This window comes from Bidens hawaiensis, unplaced genomic scaffold, assembly GCF_021521415.1.
Source record: "Bidens hawaiensis isolate Kalapana, Puna unplaced genomic scaffold, B.hawaiensis_p1.1 tig00021180_1, whole genome shotgun sequence".
Lineage (NCBI taxonomy): Eukaryota > Viridiplantae > Streptophyta > Magnoliopsida > Asterales > Asteraceae > Bidens > Bidens hawaiensis.
In genome coordinates, this window is record NW_027493274.1 from 377,501 (window position 1) to 390,716 (window position 13,216).

Sequence of the window (13,216 nt, forward strand, 5' to 3'; positions counted from 1 at the left end):
AATATTGATTCTTAAGTCTGATTTGGTTCGCATAATTTTTTTGAAAAGAGCTGGAATTACATTTGGAGTTGGAAATGGAATTAGACCATACGTAGTCGTGCTTTATGGCTGAAACACCGATGAACACCGCTCCTGCGATGTTTTGGGTGTGGTTTTGGCCTTCAACGTTTTCTACAATATGCGGTATTTGGCACTTGTTTCAATAAATAGCCGTTGTCTTAATTAAAAAAATTGTAATCACTACCTCGTTTTTATAGTTATTAGCGGAGCAGGCTCTTCACAATGTTGTGAGCACTTAAAGTTATAGCAGGATGGGGAAGATGACCTAGTTTCTACTTATTGAATGGGAAATGTGTGTGGCTTACAATCAAATATTGTAATAGTTGTAAGTTCTAGTTTCACATGAGGCATGAGGTGAAATATGTGAAAAAAAAAAACTTTAGTTGTTAAAAAAAAAAGTTTCTACTTTTGATATTTTTAGGCTTTTCGTTAATTGTTAAGACTTGGTCCAATATTTTTTATAAAAATGTCAAAGACTTGACCCAATATTTTTTAAAATAGATCAAAGACTTGCCCCAATATTAGGTTTTTTTTTAATTGTTAAGATGAAGAAGAAGGCGACGAAAAAGATGAAGACAGGTAGTTTTTATATTTAATGTAATTTTAATTTATTTAATGAAATATTATTGCTTAATTTAAATTTAAAAAACAGAAATAAATAATTGGGTAATGATTAGTGCAGAGTTTTAATGAGACTTTTGACTGCACCACTTTTTTCAAAAACTCTAAAAAGCTTACTAGACGCCACGTGACGCAAAAAGGCCACGAGTGCAGAGTTTTGACTACACATTGTCTTAGAGTTAATTCCAACATGAAATTGTATTGTGTTTGGTTTGAAAAGTTATTAATGGAACTCAGACATAAAAAAGTTAATTTACTAAATTATCCCTTAAATCCTTCACATCTCCACCTAGGTTTCTTGTGCGCACAAGCCATCATCGTTTATTTCCATAATTTTATCGTATCCTTCGTCGTGTATTGTTCATCATAGATGCTCCATCGTATCGTTGTTTTAGGTCTCGGTTCACTGCTTGATGCAATGATTGCTAGTTAAGTATAAAAAAGATACTACACTTACTTTCTTTTTCGGGCATCCAGTGATCTTGGAAATGTTTAATAAGCCCATAAAATTCCTTAACTTTATATTGTTTTCGTTGATCTGCTAAAATATCTGATTATTGCTTTGATGTAACATCATGTTCAAATGGATTTTTTATTGTGTTTACTACCTTCTTGATTTCACAAGGTTACAACACGGATTATGACCAGTTCCGACATTAAGGCTCTGCATGTCATTAAACGGTGAAATTTTGCATGAGACCGGTGTTTCATTACTTTGGTCGCAGCAAGAGTTAGTTCATGGTTATGTAATCTTAAATCTATCCACCAACCATTTATCATCATTAATTTTTGGAATCCAAATAAATGCTTTACATCCTGTCCTTATATATCTATGGCATTTGTTAAGATCTCATTTAGAACTATTACACTTCAAGTCTTTAAAACCCTCTATTTTGCATACATGTAGTTTTTCATAATGCTCATTTGCCGTCTTATTTTTATAAGCCGAAGAATCACATATTCCGAATCCAACGCATAACGATTGTAGAAATCATATTCATCATCAGGAGTATCGAAAACCTTTCCCACGACATCATCATTTGCTTCTTTCTCAAACCCAAAACCATGGTTATAAAAATAGCGCCTGGGAGCCAAGTACTCAACGAGTAATCCTCGGTGAGCCATCCCCGAGTACACTCCGATTAAGGCCGAGTACTCAGCGATTAAGGCCGAGTACTCCCAACTCCCTAGTCGGCCGATTAAGGCCGAGTACTAGCGACTTTTGCAACCCTGCCCAAAATCCATGTGTACGCCCTTTCTTTTCTCTGTTTCAACATTGGATATGCTATTGACGATCAAATACCCTCTTACATCAATATTTTTATTTGTTTGATTTCAAAAGCTTCCTCTTGTGACTGAACTTCTAAATCCATTGTGTTCTATGTGTAATGAATCAATAAAAAAGCAAGGAGTTAAGTGTCATTTTAGTACTTGTGGTTTGTTCAGTTACGCAACTTTAGTACCATTTTGGAATTTTTTGCAAATGGCTACCTCAATTTTCTAAAACTTGCGAATTTAGTACTTTTTCCTAACCCCGTCTATTTTTATCCGTTAAGTCAGGGGTAATTTGGTAACTTCACTATTTTTTTTTATTTTTTTCTTTACTTTTAATCAAATTCTTCATTTACATCTTCGTAAACTTAAATCCCTAAATCTCCAAGTTTGTTGGTATGTTGGAAAGGTGTTAATTGTTAGGCATTTTGATTGTTGGGTCATCCTAAAATCGGTTGTTGAAGAACATATGAAGAAAATAGTGAATGAAGAATTTGATTAAAAGCTTCGTAACACCTTTCCAGCATATCAACAAACTTGGAGATTTAGGGATTTAAGATTATGAAGATGTAAATGGAGAATTTGATTAAAAGAAAAGAAAAAAAATAAAGAAAATAGTGAAGTTACCAAATTACCCATGACTTAACAGATAAAAATAGACAGGGTTAGAAAAAAGTATTCGCAAGTTTTAGAAAACTGAGGTAGTCATTTGCAAAAAATTCCAAAATGGTACTAAAATTGCGTAACAGAACAAACCACATGTACTAACATGACACTTAACTCAAAAGCAGGTAACAATAATTTGGGTTTATACTAAACTTACAATCATCACTGGAATTCTCGTCACTCATTTGCCTTATCCATAAGGGATGAGGATCAGATAAGAACTGAAGAAGTCGGCGGCCGTAAAGTATACTGATGATGGTGAATTTGGTTTTGGGGATGCGAATTTGATGGAGTGTTTTAAAACAAGTAGTTTTGAATGGTTTCGAATGTAACATTTACTTTAGTATTTGTATATCTTTGTTTGACTTTGATTTTTTTTACTATTTAGTTTTATGTTGAAAAGGTTAAATAAGTCACTTAGCTGTAAGAAAGTAATAGGGGGTGGAGTAGTAGCAGCCTAGCGGGGGTGGTATTGGGCTACTAGGATGGTCTCAGGAATGCTAGGAACACCACCTCAGTTCATCGAGGTCAAAGAAAAATCCTTCAGTGGGGTGCGCATGCCGAATATTGCTAGCTTGGTTTGAATTTTTTACTATCTTTTTACGAATTTAGTATGTAATTTATGTTTTATGTTATTTTATTAATGATCGACGTAAATTTTATTTTATAAATGAGTTTTCAAGTTTTAAAATATAATGTTAGTTTAGTTTTTTTTCTTTCTTTTAATTTTAGTTATTTAAAATGAGTGAAAGAAGGATTGAGGTGAAAGGTTACTATTTTCTTGCTCGAAAGAAGAATATGGGTGAAAGAATTATGAAAACCTAATAGTTTTGTTCATATTTTGCCCTAAAAATCAATCTGGAAATACCCTATCTTCCATCACCATCATGTAGTATAAGGTTATTTTGGTCTTTCATTTAGAGGAAAATTATATGACAACTGGTTCCTAACAAAAATAAAAGGAAAATTTTATTGATCGGGTTGTGGTTCGATCAACTATGTTATATGGAACTAACTTATAGATAGAAATGAATAAATGGTATCAAGAACCGGTACCAAACTGAGCATTTTGTTACCGGTACTAGTACCGAGTTTAAAAGAAAATCGGGATCGAAAATTTTGTGATTGGTACCGGTCGGTATCAGTATTTACCGAATTTTTGCCTATGACATAGGTACCGGCACAAAGTTTTTAAGAAATTTGAAATTTGTATCGGTTTGGTACAAACTTATCCCTACTTATAGGCCTTAAAGAAGACACGTGCGTGAAAATTGGAGGTAAAATATATGAGGATATTAAGGTGAGTGTGTGGACACATAGACCATATAAGAAATGAATTATTTCGGATGAAATTACACTAAAATCATTATCTTCTTTCTCTTCATTTCAATTAAATAATACTCTCTTTTATACATTCATAATTACATTTTTTTTTCTTCTACTCATAATTACTTTAAAAAAATATTAAAAAATTATTAGGAGTAAATAGTAGTTTTTAAAATATATAGAAAATCACTGTATTTACTTTCTTTACTTCTCATAACACCCTAATCGCTTCCTATATTATAAAAATCTTCCTCACAAAATTTGATGAATTGAATGTGAATGCTCTAACATAGATATTTAAGAAACTAAACTTGATTAGTTTACCATGGGACAATGACTTTTGTTTGAGTTTTTTTCTTCTTCAATCCTTTGTTTAAATATACATAACAAAAAAAGTAATTATAACACGAAAACTATTAAACTTAGATTAGCTATATGTAGAGTTAATTTCCAGATGATCCACATGAAGTAATACTTTTGACTTTGGGTACTAAGGTTAAAAACAAGGTAGGAGTTTGAGTTAGGGTTGTAAACAAACATGTATATGGTTATTGTTCATCTTTGTTTGTTAAGAAAATAATGTGTTTATGAACGGTTCATGAACAGTTGTTAAACGAGATTTTATATTCATGTTCGTTCATTGAGGAAATAAAAGTGTTTACAAACGGTTCACGAACACAAAAAAATTGGCGGACCCTAGAAATTGAGATCGATGTATTCATCAATGTGAAAAATGGAAAAGGAATCCGGAATAATGCAAAAACAATGTGAAAATATGGTTTTCTTATTTTATGTCATGGGTAATAAATTAAAGAGTACAAAATGTTTATATAATATAAATGTAAAAAAAAAATTCATGAACAAAATACGAACAAACGTTCATGAAAAAATTACAAAACATTCACGAACACAATTGAACAAAAGGGTGCTCTATTAATGCTCGTTTGTTTAACTAATCGAACATAATAACTTGTTCATGTCCGTTCACTTTATTAAACGGACTAACACAAACAAACTTTTCACCAACAGTTCACAAACTATTCGTTGAATGTTTGGTTCGTTTACATGCCTAGTTTGAGGTTTCAAATTTCAGTTTTGTAACAGTCCAGGATAAGGGTGTCCAAAATACCCGAACCCGATTAACTTGCCCCGACCCGAACACGAATAAGCTAATTAGGGTCTGGTTAAATAGGGTCGAAAAGTATTAATCGGGTTATTCGGGTTAACCCGAATTGTTAATAGGGTCGGGTTTCGGTTTAATTTTTGAAAGAAAAAAGAGTCGAGTTTCGGGTTAACCCGAATAACCCGATTAGTGGTGATAGTTAACTTCAAATACAATGATGAAAGGGTGAAATAAGAACAAAAAAGACAATGTTATATAGGTTTTACAGAGGAGTTAATTATTCTGCTTGTTTATGAACCGTTCGGCGGAAAGTTCATTTATGTTGTGTTCATTTAATTAGAACGAACATGAAAACATGTTTCACTCGTTCATCTATGTTCGTGAATATTCATTTATGATCGTTCATTTAAGTTTGTTTATGTTCGTTCATGTACATATATGTTCCTTCATGTTCGTTTATCTTTGTTTAATCATGTCGATTTATGTTCGTGAATTGCCCGTTTAGATTTTAAATGAACGAGCATAAACGAACACAAACATGTTTAGTTCTTCACTAACTAACAAACATGAACACAAATATTTGTTCGATTAATGTTCGTATTCATTAAAAGTTAAATGAACGAACACGAACATGTCTTTATTCATGTTCGTTCGGTTATTTTACAGACTTATATATGTAATTATACAATAATTATTTGTAAAAAAAATTAAAAATTGAGTGGAACAAGAAATTTTGCAACCTACAAGTTACAAACACAAAAAACTATTGAAAATTATAAAGTATCATGGTTAACTCGATTAACCCAAATAACCAGAACCTTTATAGGGTGGGGTTGCGGGTTAGATATTTTTTTAAAGAAAACCCGAATAACCCGAGCCGATTAACCCAAAACCCGATCATGTTAACCCGATGAACACCCCTAGTCGCGGACACTTTTTTGTTAACTTAAGGTGAAAGGCCAAAATACCACTCTTGTTACAAATATAATAAAAAAAACAATAATATACTGTTTTATCATGTATTAGTGTTCCTGAAGATGTTTTGAAAACGGTCTGTCTTCTTCTTCTTCACACACTTGGTTCTCTAATGCTTTTCGAATTACAAAAGAAGGCGAACTGATCAGCTACAATGGAACCATAAGTTCTCTTGCAATCGAAACCTAGAGTGCCAAACACCCAAAATTAAACACCCCTATGTGGTTTAAGATTACATTTTAAATTGGTTTGTTAACTTAATTAATGGGTGATATGATATATACTTAAACAGTACCCTGACATAATTTTAAATTTAATATTAAAATTGATGTTGCAACTTATAAGCATAGATGATAGATCAGTATGCTATTTGTTTATTCATTTTATATATTATCAGTTTTAGTCAAGTAACTGAGGGTAACATACGTCCAAGGTTTGGACAATCTATGTTTATTTCAAACTGTCTTGTTATTAAAATTTAAAGCATGATAGAATACTGAAACTATAAAATCACCATTGTTTAAATAAAAGTTCTGCATATATATGTAAAAATTAGACAACAAATAAATTGCATAATATGTGGCTTATTAATCTATTTCCATCTTATGCAATATGCAATTCATCTTCTTCGTCCTCGAAATCCTTAACCAAAACCACAATTTAAGTTGACGATAATATAATGTTTGGGGATTATAAACTGAGATTACCTAGTTGGCTAATCAAGCAGTCGAAGACGCTCGGGGAGATTGGAGGCTGCAACAGCTGCTGTTTCGTGGTCTGGTACGTGGTGATTACCAAAAATATCCGTTAATGCACTAATTGTGTTACACATGTTTATTAAAATTTGAATGGCTTAAGAGGCTGCGGATTGTTAAAATTTGGCTTTGGCTTCCATAATTCTAGATACTCCTGACCTGCTAAGCTTGACTTGTTCCTTTAGTTTAAATTACTTGCCAACATTGTATTCAACTCATTAGCTATCCATCATTTTCTGACTCGATTATTCAACACTACAGGGGTTTTATATTACATCCTAAACCTACCGTTTCATATATTTAATAAAGAAATGAACAGATTTCAAAACTTAAACTTCACTCTTATATTATATAATGTTATTAATAGCTACACATAAAGGATAAGCATATTATTTTTCTCTTATAAATAGCAACAGCTACCCGATCACTAGAAAAATAAAAATCTTAATTAATTAAGAAGATATGATGAAACCAGTAAAGAATGCTGTCCTGATAGCAGTAATGGCCATAATATGTTACAATTACGCGGCTGCAGACCCAAAACACCATCGAAAGACGTATATCGTTCACATGGACAAGTCTGTTATGCCATCGCCATTTTCCAACCAACTGCACTGGTATGAAGAGACGCTGAGATTATCGGTGTCCAAGCCCACAGATATGTTGTATGCCTACAACAAGGTTATGCACGGCTTCTCCACAAGGCTCACCGTTGATGAAGCCGAGTTGCTTAAACAGCAACACGGGATTGTGTCTGTTCGAGAAGAGCCGATATATCAGCTTCATACCACACGATCACCTGAGTTTCTTGGACTAGATAGAATCGACGTTGATGAGATATCGCTTCCGGAGTCCAACTGCGGAAGTGATGTTATTGTTGGAGTGGTGGACAGTGGTATATGGCCCGCAAGTAAGAGTCTAGATGATACCGGGTTTGGACCGATTCCTAGCAGGTGGAAAGGTAAGTGTGAGACCGGTCCAGGCTTCAACAAATCTAGTTGTAATAGGAAATTAATCGGTGCGAGGTATTTCTCGAAAGCATATGAAGCTGCGATCAATGGAACATTTGACGAGAATGTGGAGTCGAGGTCTCCAGTGGACGATCATGGACACGGAACGCATTGTGCGACCACAGCAGTCGGTTCAGCAGTCACTAATGCTAGTGTGTTTGGTTATGCAAAAGGAACTGCGCGTGGGGTGGCTCCTCACGCTAGGTTGGCTGTTTACAAAGCATGCTGGCGCGGAGCAGGATTTTGCGGTGGCAGTGACCTAATAGCCGCATTTGATGCGGCAATTGCTGATGGTGTCGATATATTATCAGTGTCGCTTGGAATCGCTGAGGAATTTTTCTGGGATGTCGTTGCTATTGGATCATTTAAGGCAGTTTCCCACGGAATATTTGTATCAGCCTCTGCAGGAAATGACGGGTTCACTCCTGGCACGTTAAAGAACGTCGCCCCATGGGTAATTACAGTTGGAGCATCGAGTCTGGACCGTGATTTTCCTGCCTATGTTACCCTTGGGAATGGAAAGAAAATATCCGGGGTATCATTATATACTAGTGAGGAACCATTATCAGCTGGTTCCATGGTGCCACTGATATTAGCTAGTAGTATCAGTAATAGAACAAATGGTAGTCTATGTTTTCCGGGTTCCTTTCCACCAGGAAGTGCTACAGGAAAAATTGTAATATGTGAAATGGGGTTGACTCCACACCGTCAAGAGGGTAGGACAGTAAGGGAAGCCGGGGGTGCAGGAATGATTCTAGCTAATACCATTTACCGCTTCAAAGAGCTTGCTATCAATATGCAGCCCATACCAACGGTGGTCATAGATAACAGAGCTTACGATGAGGTCAAGAGCTATATGGCCTCAGATCATAATTCAAAGGCTAATTTTACATTTCTAGGTACGAAATTAGGCGTCCAACCAGCCCCCATCGTTGCAAATTTCAGTTCCAGGGGTCCAAATCCGGACACACCTTATTTACTCAAACCGGATGTCATAGCACCAGGAGTGGATATTCTTGCTGGTTGGACCGGTAGACGAAGACGGAGTCCTATCGAATTTAATTTCAACTCGGGAACATCGATGGCCTGTCCACATGTAAGTGGGTTAGCAGTGCTACTCAAAATAGCGCACCCGGAGTGGAGTCCAGCAGCTATGCAATCTGCACTTATGACCACTGCATATAACACATACAAGAATGGTAAAGAGCTGCTGGATGTTGTAACTGGAGAGCCAGCAACACCCTTTGATCTAGGTTCAGGGCACGTTGACGCGGTTTCCATGCTTGATCCAGGTCTTGTGTATGACGCCTCTACTAACGACTACCTGAGCTTCCTTTGTGCTTTGAATTACAGTTCTACTGATATTAGGAATATATATGATAAAAATTTCGAATGTGTGAAAGGAAAGAAATACAGGGCTGAAGATCTTAACTACCCGTCTTTTGGGGTTCCTTTTCCGGCAGCTTCAGGACAAACCGCGGTTAAGTACACGAGAACCGTGACCAATGTAGGCACTCCGACAACGTATAGGGTTTCAACATCGTCAAAATCGCCTTCTGTGAAGATCAAAGTTGAGCCAGAAGTGCTAACTTTCACCAAGAAAAATGAAAAGAAGGTGTATACCGTGACATTCATTGCTGGCTCCATGCCTCCAGGAACTACCAGCTTTGGTCGTCTAGCGTGGTCTGGTGGAAAATGCGTTGTCACGAGTCCAATTGCTTTTAGCTGGGACTGATGACCATGTAAAGAATATGATGCTTAATGTTGCTCAAATGATGTGATATTAATAAATAAAATGGTAAGTTTCAAAAATAACTTTTTATATAAGGTAACAAACTATGAATATACTAGATTATAAATAAAATGATAAGTTTCAGTAATAACATTTTGTTTATGGTTGAATCTCACAACATGAGGAGCCGCATAGATCTGTAAGCTAAGACATCTAGTAACTAATTATCTACCTGCATCAACCGTTATATATACTTTATAAAACTTATTTGAATTAATCTTCTTTGTTTGCCAAGGATGAAAAGGTTACATATTTAAATTGCTTGATCTAAGCAATATTATTATAGTAATAGTTCCCAGCTAAAAGCTATTGGACTACTTACAACATATTTTCCACCAGACCATACCAGACGACCGTAAGCGATAGTCCCAGATTCCATGAAACTAGCAGCTGTAAATGTCACGGTGTACACCTTTTTCTCATTTTTCTCAGTAAACGTCAGCTCTGTTGGCTCAACTTTGATCTTCACAGCCCTTGTGTTTGACCAAATCCGAACCTCGTAAGTTTGCGGCGGACCCACATTTGTCAAAGTCCTTGTGTACTTAACAGTATTAATTGCTGCATTGCTTCGGCCGCTTTCAGCATAAAACGTCATCAAAGGAACTGAAAACGAAGGGTAGTTAAGATCTTCCACCCTGTATTTCTTTCCCGCTGTACACGTGGCATTTCCACCCCCAAATATTTTAATGGTATTAGAACTATAGTTCAATGCACAAAGGAAGTTTAGGTAATCGTCAGCCGAGGCGTCATATACAAGGCCCGGATCAAGGGCTGACACGGGGTCCACGTGTCCTGCACCATGGTCAAATGGTGTTGATGGCATCCCGGTTGCAACATCCCTCAACCCTTCACCGTGTTTGTATGTGCTATATGCAGTGGTCATAAGTGCTGATTTTATAGCTGCTGGGCTCCACTCTGGGTGAGCTTCCTTGAGTAGCGCAGCTAGCCCGCTTACATGTGGGCAAGACATCGACGTTCCAGATATGATGTTAAATTCTGTACGTCGTGGGTCTTCAGTAAAGCCAGTTGGACTTACTCTGTCGGTCCATCCCGCTAAGATATTCACCCCTGGCGCTATGAAGTCAGGTTTGAGTATTTCTGGTGTGATTGGATTCGGACCACGGGAACTGAATGCTGCAACTGCTGGTGATGGCTGGATCCCTAATTGAGTTCCTCCGGATGTAATCGTGGCCGTTGGATTAGGATCCGAGACTATGTATCTTTTGATTTCATCACCAGCTCTATATCCTACGGTGCTGCTTGGTATGAGATGGCTATCCGCCACCATTTCTTCACCGAATGCCTCAGTATTCGCTACTATAATCCCTACACCACCAGCTGCCTTCACCGCCATCCCCTTTTCCACCCGAGAAATCACCCCACGTTCACACATCACAATTTTACCACTAACATGTCCCCTAGGTAATGAACCGGGTACACATGTATTGCCATTTGTCATGTTAGTGAGATTACCAACAAACACGAGTGGAATCATTGAACCTGGTAACGGTTTCCCAGTGTAGAGTGACACTCCAGATAATTTCTTTCCGTTCCCGAGGGTAACATAAGCCGGGAAATCACGGTCTAGAGTCCCCGCTCCCACTGTAGCTATCCACGGGGCAACATTTGATAAACTCAGAGGCGAAGGCCCGTCGTTACCAGCTGAACATGATACGAATATTCCATGGGATACTGCTTTAAATGCCGCATAAGCTACAACATCATTGGAATAATCAGAAATCGAACCACCTATCGAGAGTGATAATATATGAACACCATCTATGATCGCCTGCTCCATTGCAGCTAATAGGTCACTAGTTAAACATCCACTCATCCAACATGCTTTATAAACCGCCAGCCTCGCACGTGGGGCCATCCCACGGGCTTTCCCCTTTGCAAAACCAAAAAGACTTGCCCCAGTGACTGCAGACCCTACTGCAGTAGTTGCAGTATGTGTACCGTGTCCATCGTCATCTATAGGAGACTTGGACTCGAGATTTTCATCAATCGGCCCGTAAGTCACATCATACCCTTGCCAAAAATACCGTGCACCGATTAATTTCTTGTTACAGCTCGTTATGTTAAACCCTGTACCAGTTTCACACTTGCCTTTCCACCAACGAGGAACGGGTCCAAAACCCGTATCATCTAAACTCTTACTTCCGGGCCACACACCCGTGTCCACCACTCCAATGATCACATCACCACCTGTTATTCCTGACCCGGAATGCATCATGCCACTCCTTTCTAGCCCAAGAAACTCGGGTGACCGAGTTGTATGAAGCTGGTATGTCACCTCTTCTTGAACCGAAATAACCCCAAGTTGTTTTTCAAGTAAACTTGCTTCCTCAACTGCTAGCCTTGTGGAAAACCCGTGCATAACGTTGTCGTAAGTATACAACATACGCGTGGACTTGGATATTGATCTCATAGACGTTTCGTACCAGTCCAGGTGGTCAGGAAACACGGATGGTTTAACGATCTTGTCCATGTGAACTATATATGTGTTGTGGCGGCTAGCCGCCACATAACAGTAGCACACCGCCAAGGTTACCGCCATCAGGACCATATTCTTTGGCTTCATGTTCTCAAAGTGTTTTGGGTGTTTTTGAAACTAGTGGTGAACATAAGAGATTAAGATTGGATGATTGTGATTATGAAATGATAATGGTACTAGCTGTTGTTAATATATATAGTAAGGGACGTGCATAATATAAGTTGTTATTATCCTAATCATGTTATGCGCTTACAGTCACTGGAAAAGAATCTAATGCTTCATTTGTGGCTAGTATTATTAAATTTTAGTTCATCTTTTATAGGGTTTTTTTCTAATGATTTGTCTACGTTTTATACTTTGTCTCGATTATTGGTAGTCTAGTAATGATATATTGTTATACTATTATATATATATATATATATATATCGTCGTACTCAGTATATCTCACCAATAGCAAAGCTATAGTAGGGTCTGAGTAGGGTAAGATATAGACAGCCTTACCTCTACCCCATAATTGTTATACTATTATGGGTATAATAATGTTTTTGGAGTTTTGAAACCATCATTGGCAAACTAGCATCATATATTTGTATGCCATGCCTTTCACTCTTTTGACGCTAGTCTTTTCTAGAGTTAAAGGGTCTCTCTAGAAACAATCTTTCTATTTTCTGGAATAGAGGTATGCGGGTTGTCTACATCTCATCCTTCTCAGACTCTACTAATAGGTTAATAGTTTTGCTATTAATGAGATTTTTATTGAACATGTTGTAACTCTATTTTATAGGGTGTGAGTGATAAATAAATAATTAATATTATTGTACGTAGTTCAGTTGATGCTCTTATCAGCTGGAATAATATTGTTTTATAAGTTTTGTTTTGAGGATTGTTTAGACCTTCGATTCGTATTATAATGCCATGTAAAACACATGTGGATATGAAGATGTTTATTCAAATTTTGGTATTTATTCGTTTCTCTCTAATAATTGAATGAAAAGGGTGGTGATTGGTTTTAGTTTAGGATGAGCAATCAACTCTTTTTGAAGCACTATGGCATTATAAACTTAATAAATACATCGTTGTCTGACTTTAGTTTAAAGAAATGGATATAATATGTAAACG

The 13,216-nt window shown here is 36.7% G+C and overlaps 2 pseudogenes; one reads left to right on the top strand and one right to left on the bottom strand.

Moving 5' to 3' along the window:
• The first annotated feature begins 7,149 nt into the window (after nt 1-7,149).
• On the top strand, nt 7,150-9,589 carry LOC143562856 (subtilisin-like protease SBT1.7 pseudogene; annotated as a pseudogene).
• A 249-nt stretch (nt 9,590-9,838) lies between these two features.
• On the bottom strand, nt 9,839-12,184 carry LOC143562858 (subtilisin-like protease SBT1.7 pseudogene; annotated as a pseudogene).
• Between the last annotated feature and the right edge of the window lie 1,032 nt (nt 12,185-13,216).